Below are 8,280 nucleotides of genomic sequence, written 5' to 3' on the forward strand. Positions count from 1 at the left end.
TAGACATACAAAAATCATCACAAAAACATTAAAAACTAAAAAAAAAAGTCTTCAAAAATATAGAATAATGACATGATTGGTGTTGCCCAGCTTAGTGTTAAACTAAAAGAGTAGTATTAGAATTAGTATAATTACTGTTTTTAAACAGTGCGATTTAATAATAATTCATTCAAGAAACTTTAAACTCTTTTTTTTTTTCGTACACGAATGCTGGAATATAACAACTTTGCAAACAACGGTATGTTCCAAGTCCAGTGTTTCTTGTTGAAGTGCCATATTTAGATCTTGTCTCGGCAATATGACGTTAGTCACGTGACTTTACGTACGAGAGTCTGTAGCTAAATTAAATTGAGGTTTGTTGCTGGGCCAACGATTTTTTATGGAAGAAGTATAAAAAAAACTAGTTAAAGCTTGCAGTTAAGTTCTGACTAAAACGGCTAAAATTATCTTTAGAATGGTTTCACTTTTAGAATTAATTTCAATTTATTTTCTTATTTGTTACAACTTTTCTATTCTTCTCTTGATTGGATAGAATAATTTAAACTAGCTAATGAAAGCTCAGTATGTGAAACAAGTCGTTTGGATTGGAATATCAATAGTTGTTCCACGGTGTTGTTTTTCCACAAGTTTTTTTTTCCTTTATTTTTTCAATGTGATAAAAATTTGCAGTTGGAATTGTTGTTTACAGTTAAAACTACAAAACTGTTTGTTCACTGTTGGGTTTAACACTTAAGAAACCAACGTCTAGAAGGATAAGTGAGCTGATTAACTATTTAAATCAAACCCAGTTAAAATGATAAACAAAGAAGCTCAGAGCTTAGTGATGAACTATGTTATCCTGATACTTTTACTCTTGATTCTGTGGATTCTTTACCAGGGGGTGAGCAGAAAATTTTTTACAACAATGTTTATTATAATTTTTTTTTCCGGAACAATAAGTGTATGGAAAAATGGCGGAGATTTTGATTTAACATTTACATGCATTACGTATATAACAATATTTACAAATACATATTAATACCCAGCACTGAACTGTTGCTCACTGAAATATTAAATCTTGACGTAAGGTACATATTCTTGTTTACAGCTACGCACCATTTTGTGTCTCGATTAGCAGGACGAAAGTTTATTGTACAGCATATTGGTTTCTCATGTCTTCACGATATTCTCAGTTTCTTTGGAAAACTAATTCGAATGATAATAAAACAAGTCGTTATAGTTTTCCTCGCGTCCAAAATGCATGAAAGATATGCACGGAGCGAAGAAGTGACATAGATACAATAATTTAACATGTACTGACTACAAAAACAAAGTTATTAAATATAAGCAACATAACATTTAAAAAGCTTAGTTTGTTTGAATTTATGCACAAAGTTACACAACGAGCTGTCTGTGCTCTGCCCTCCACGGGTATCGAAACCTGGTTTCTAGCCTTGTAAGTCCGCAGACATGCGGCTGTGCCACTGGGGGGTAATTTAAAAAAGTACACATAAATTTATTAAAAATATCTATCTTTCATATGCACCCTATACATGCGATATATAAAAAGTTGACCAAAGTCTTTAAATTATTAATTCAATAAAACTAATTATTGAGTAATCATTTAAAAAATTCGGTGTTTTATGTATAATTCTAGTTACAGATTTGTTATTTCCATATCTTAGTTCATATCATTCAGATTATTTTAAGTAACTAAGCAATAAAACGCTTTCATTATTTATCGAGTTGTACCTGACTATGCAATATACATGTATACATGAGAGAAAAATACCTTTTCATCGGTTTTGAAATTTTCAAGAAATATTAAGAATAGAAATATCAAAAAAAAAGAAAGAAGTTGTAAATATATTTATTTTATCAGTTTTGGATCCATTACTGTTTTTATTATATTTAAATGATTTTTGTGAAATCAAATTTAGAGATAAATAGTTTCTCAAATGACTCAGTATTAATCAATAATGGAAACTCTGATAATGAGGTTATCAAATAGTAAATAATTATTTAAAATGCATAAGATGGTGGTTTAATAATAATTCATTATGTTTAAATATACATAAAACAGTATATATGAGATTTTCCATAAAAGAAACAAATCAAATAATTCAAAGCGGGCCAATAATTTATGAGAACTTTGTTTGTAAATGTCTATCTATCAAGAATAATATAAATATTAATTCAATTCAACAAAAATTTAAAAGTATTAAGCATGTTAGGGTAATATTACAATATTCATTAAACTGGAAGTAACACATTAAATTAATAGAAATAAAATTAAAGAAGTCAGCAGTAAGGTATTGCTATTTAAACATTATTTATTTGAGAATGAAATGAAAAATATTTATTATGCTTTATTTCATTTAAATCTATAATGTAGTATCACCTGCTGCAGAGTTACCCACCTAACAAATTTAAGAATTTTAATACAGTTACAAAAGCTATTAGCCCTCCAGTGGCTAAGCGGAATGCCTGCGGACTTACAACGCTAAAAACCGCGTTCTGATACTCGAAATGGGCAAAGCACAGATAGCCCATTGTATAGCTTTGTGCTTAACTTCAAATAAACAAACAAAAATATTATCAGATATATGCTATTATTATCATACAAAATTACATTTTCAACATTTAAATATACTACCACTGCCTATGTTATATATTTACTCTAAAGATATTCAAAACTGGCAAAAAATAAATCAAACAAAATCTGAAGATCAAGGGAATTTAAAACTTTCTAAATTAAAGAAGAAAATCTTTAGTTGTGGAGAAATGTGCTCACAGAATAAACTGCATAGATCAGTCCTGAGTATTAACACACCCCTTACATAGACAGAAAATGGTAGACGATATTTGCAATCTATTATGGATTATATTTCCAAGTAGACTGAAGCTTATGAACTAAATTAGAGCTTTTGATCTAAATCAAAAAGAACGAAGAACTAAGACTGAACCCCGAGGTACCCCCACTTAACATTAATCCAGTTTGCCTGAACTCCATTTATAACAACCCTCTGCTTTCTTCCATCCTGCCACTCTTCTATCCAATTACCTAACTTATCCCAACACCTATAGAGATATATTTTTACAAGCCTTTTATGTGGTACCTTGTCAAATGATTTCTGAAAATCCAGATACACCAAATGTATACTTTTACCCTCATCTTCATTCGGTGTAACCTTTCCAAAGAATGTTAAAGATTTGTAAGACAAGATTTTCCCTTAATGAAACCACGTTAACAATCCAATAAAATTCTAAACTTTGTTAAATGACTTTACAAAGCATATTTTATCAAACTTTCCAAAAAGGTTCCCAAAACTGATGTAAAACTAATGGGTTTATAATTTAGATCTATTTCAGTAAATCATCCCACTACACTTTCCCACATCTTGTGAGAACAGCTTTATACACTTTAGAATAAAATCTCTATCTTACTAACTCTATCGACAACTTCGCTCACAGCCAACCATTTCTCTTTTGACTTTCGTAGGCATAACAGCGGCCAATGGGGTTTTGAAGGAGGTTAAAGATTGTATACGTGAATCACTTGCTACTCTTTTTTGTCAGTCCAGAGGATTGGAAGTTGGCTTTTTTCAAGGGAGGTGATAAAAATTGTATCAATTATTTTTCACCGATCCTTAAAATAATCTAGGCTTAACAGAATAGTTAACAGGACAGCATCCATTTCGCTACTAATTGACAATTTTTTATTAATTGTTAAAATGTTTCCCAACTATAACTAAGAATATAATAATGGCTTTTGGCTTGATTTTTAAATTTACAATAGAAAGCATTCTACACTTGAGGAACACCATGAAGTTTGAGGAGTTTACCTGGCAATATTTTTGACAATAAATAAACCAGAAGTTGTTCCCCCTCAAGCTCATGCACTCATCAAACCTACAAAGCCGATGCTAATATTAGTGATTTAACACTGGAGAAACTTTAGCCAAATTGGTTGTGCAACCACAGAGCCATCTTGACAAGAACCACACTCTCAGTCAGCCAGTGCTATTAATTTCATCTATGCCTTTCTTTGGAGAGTTCTCATGGACGCAAAAACTTAAGAAGATGTTTTCAGTGCTTGAAAGCATTTGTAGCATAATAAAAATACATTGACATTCTAAAGGGGTCATATTCAAAATGTCCACTTGGAGTTCTTAGATTCGACTGAACTAGTTTACCTAAAACTTGGTATTAACATCTAATGAGTTATTAAAATCATTAATCTTAATTCAAATTTTTGAAATTTATAAATTGAGACCTTATATGGGAATCAAAGGGTTTTGAGGAGTTCTCAAGATTGTTTGTACTGATTTGCATTTAAGTTGGCATAGACATGTAAATGATCCTTCTAAACAACAAACTTATTATTAGATGTTTTCGTATTGATGGTTACATGAAATTACTTGAGAAATTGATAAACACGCGGAAATTATAATTCAAAGCAAGATGTACAAAAATGTTTGCGTAGTTGTCGTTTCTCTAAAATTATAAAGAAGATTTACTAAAATGTGTCCAGTAAGTGCCAACCTTGTCTTTCTAGCTAAGCGTAACAGTTTAAATTCTACAAATATTTTTTTGTTTATCTTTATTTTACTCTATATTTAGCTTAATCATTTTTACACTGTGTAACTTACAAAGCTGGTTTTTCTTTTTCTTCAATTGTTACCATTTCCTTAAGTTTGCCCCCCAGTGGCGCAGTGATAAGCCTGCAGACTCATGACGCTAAAAACCGAGTTTCGATATCCATGGTGAGCACAACAGAGATAACCAATTGTGTAGCTTTGTGCTTAACTACAAAGAAGTAAATAAAAAATAATTAAGTTTTTCTTATGCATTGATACATGTGTGTTTAATTTTAATTTTATTAAAATATATTGTAGATATGGTAAAGTTTGTATTTGCTGTAACATGGTGTTTCATTTTATTCATATAATTAATTTTGTCAGAAAAAGATAATTTGAAAAATAGTTTGGCTTTGTTTCAATAATTATTTAATGTTGAAATCTATAGACACAACTTTTTGCTTTGTAAACTGATATGGATTGATGTAACCATAAGTTCTTGTTTTAGTGTAGGAGTAGTTTTTTGTACCAGTTACTAAAATTCTAATGGAAAATTGCCTCAATTTTCAACATCTTAAACGGCATATAAGAATCGAAAGTCCAATAAAAGAATGCTTAACTTTCAGAAACCACAAACGTTTCGTGTTTCGCATCGGCATTTTTCATCGCGTGATAGCATTTATAATATTTGTAAAGCGTGTAAAAGATTTTTGAAATCTCAGTTTCACACTTGAAATATCTTTTACAATCATTTACCTTAAACTCAAAATAAAAACTTGAGTAGTCTAAATATCAGAAAGTACACAGAACAAGAACAAGGTTTCCCGTGTTGTTGATAGTTTCACATTTTCTAAAAATCCATGGACGAAGATGTGTCTTGAACACCATATAGGTGTTTTCTTGGTATACGCCATTAACTTTTATATCACGTGAAATTGTAACTGATGTTACCGGCGAATGCTTTTCTTTCATAAGAAGCGATATAAAACTCGATGTTTTCTTTCAGATTTTTAGATATATTTATTAGTATTTAATCGATAAAATGTTTTCACGAAGTTCTATTTTAACACAAATTATCCCAAATTTGGTGCACGAATTCCTTATAATCTTTGTATAACATTCACTTTAGTGACGTTACAATGAATATTTAATGCTGTATAAAGACGTTTTCAATGAAGAGTTGTATAAATGTGGTTGTTTGATGAATTTCGCGCAAAGCTTCTCTAGGTCTACTTGCGCTAGCCGTCCCTAAGTTTGAAATGATAGACTGGAAGAAAGGCAGCTAGTCAACAACATCGACAGCTAACTCTTATGCTACTCTTTAGCGATGAATAGTAGGATTGGCTTACATTTTAACGTTCTCTAGACTGAAAGGGTGAGCATGTTCAGTGATGGGGTTCGATCCCGCAATTCACAGATTGTGAATTTATCGCCCTAGCTTCTAGGCCATGACAGTCCTGTATATATGTAACTTACTAGTCATGGCAACGTCTTGATTTAAAACCTCGGGCAATCAAATTTGAAGAATACCAAATGTAACTTTCAAACTGAATATTTTATTAATTTTCTTTCGATTATTACTTTCTTTCTAAACCAGATTACTCACAGCAGTCACCTGTTCTTCCAGGTAATTTTGTTAGATTTATTTAGTTCGTCTTTATAATTCTAATTCTATCTGAAACCAGTTGTTAGAAGCTACAAATAAACTATTTACAAACCTTTTAGTTTACCACTAAATCCATTTTAATTCACTAAGCTGCTGAGATTTTGCAATGGACCGTTAACCTGTGAGCGTTAATATCACTTGTGACTTTAAATATGTGGGTAACTTTAATCAGCATTTTACTTTTCTAGTGCCTATCCAACTGAAAATTCAAAATTTAGAAATACAAACATGTCGTTAACATACCTCGACAAGAAAACACTGAACCTATAAATGTTTTCGCACGTTAACTGTTTTAATTCCTTGTCGTTTGTTTGTTTCAGAGTTTCTCGTGCAATGCTACAATGGATTTCACTGTCAAACCTTTTATAGTATTTTCTGACCGAAGAGTAGGATTTGATTGTCATACCCGGACTCAAAAAAGTACGGTGTTCGCAAACTATGAACACTATAGTGTATTCACTGTCGAGCACCTTAACCTGGCCCAAAATATGTATGTAGAAGCGACCCCAGATTCTTAACGCAATAACTTAACTTAAGAAAAAAAATAATGCCGAATGTAAATCTTAGTATTGGTATTAAAAAGTGTGTAATGGAAATTTAGCTCAGTGCATTTCTTCTGCAGATTTTAAAACGTTCACGTGATCTTCTTGAGATAAAAACTTTTGGTTGTTGTTCAGCGTTTAGCATTTATGTTACCAAATAAATTACATAATTACTTGTATTGAGCAGAACAACGGCCTTGAATTCTCAGGAAAAGCAAGGCTATTTTTGCTAAATATTTTGTCCTCATCTTCAGCTTTAGATACTTTATCATTGGTTCTGATCAGTATCTCATGACGTCATCATGCATCTATGAGGGACTTGGAAACCTACGTAAGACAAGCCTTCAGAAGTAAATTCACGCGACTTCTTGAGTAAGGTGTTATAAATATCAGTAGGGACGACTGTGAGCGAAAAAAATGCTGGTTTATTTTGGTGTAGCCAGGAGAAATGTTCAGAAAACCTTCGTGTACTATATGAACTGAAAACAAATAGTTCCAATTCGTTGTGTTTATTGCAGTTCAAAGCGTTCTTCACGTAGAAATATTTATCATTCACAGAGTATAAACGGAAATGTTTTACCTACGTAGAAATATATTGTTATGTTTGAAATCCGACAAAGGTTATATCTTGATCTATTTACTTTATCATTAACATATTGGTAAATATTTCACGAAAGCACATATCTCTTTAACTCATTGAACCTATGTATACAATAAAAATACAGATAATAAGCAATACTGGATAATTTAACACACGTGAAATGAAAACTTTATGTATATCTGTTTTACGTTATGCCACATTTTGGCACTAGTCCTGCGTCAGGACTAGTTTTACTAATTCTACAGAGAAATTAGGCTCCATTATTATTTTTAGTCTGAATTATTTCTGCGCAACAACAGTTATTCGATAAAAATATAGGTGATCACGTTTAGTAGCGATTAAATTGTTTCTGATTCCTATCTTAGCATCAGGTCTAAAAAATTGCCAATAGAAAGCATATGGGTTGGATACTCTATTTAAAATTGAATTTCCATAAACTAAGGACTGTTCGTATTTAGGCACAAATCTACACAATTGCCTATCTGTGCTGTGCCCACTACGAGTATCGAAACCCGATCTTTAGCGTCGTAAGTCTGCAAACGTACTACTGACCCGGGGAGGGGGATAAAGTAAGGCCTTAAAAATCTTGATTTAATAATGTATTATGATAAATATACGATACATCTTCAGCCTCTTTATTTCCAACATTAACTGTTTTATTACAGTGCATAATAAATCTAGTGTAAATGCTGAATGATATCTTCTTTTAGCGATTAATATATATGTTTATTAGACGAAAAATAACTAAATATATATCCATAAAGAATACTAATTAAATGTTCAACAGATTTTGGTTAGGCTAGTCTGAACCGGTATTTAGGTTCAGGTAGTTAATTTTAATCCGAATTTCATTTTTAACACTGACTTTCAAAGTGGTTCTATATTTTGACAATAACTTTTAAATAAGCTCTT

At 31.3% G+C, this 8,280-nt stretch overlaps 1 long non-coding RNA gene across 1 annotated transcript in view; it reads left to right on the forward strand.

Annotated features, from left to right (window-relative positions):
* The first annotated feature begins 693 nt into the window (after positions 1–693).
* Positions 694–8,280, forward strand: part of LOC106474809 — a 13,996-nt gene continuing 6,409 nt past the window's right edge. The window contains exon 1 of the long non-coding RNA XR_002609085.1: positions 694–880. This is a non-coding gene — a long non-coding RNA (uncharacterized LOC106474809). The remainder of the gene's footprint in view (positions 881–8,280) is intronic.

This window comes from Limulus polyphemus, unplaced genomic scaffold (assembly GCF_000517525.1).
Source record: "Limulus polyphemus unplaced genomic scaffold, Limulus_polyphemus-2.1.2 Scaffold142, whole genome shotgun sequence".
Lineage (NCBI taxonomy): Eukaryota > Metazoa > Arthropoda > Merostomata > Xiphosura > Limulidae > Limulus > Limulus polyphemus.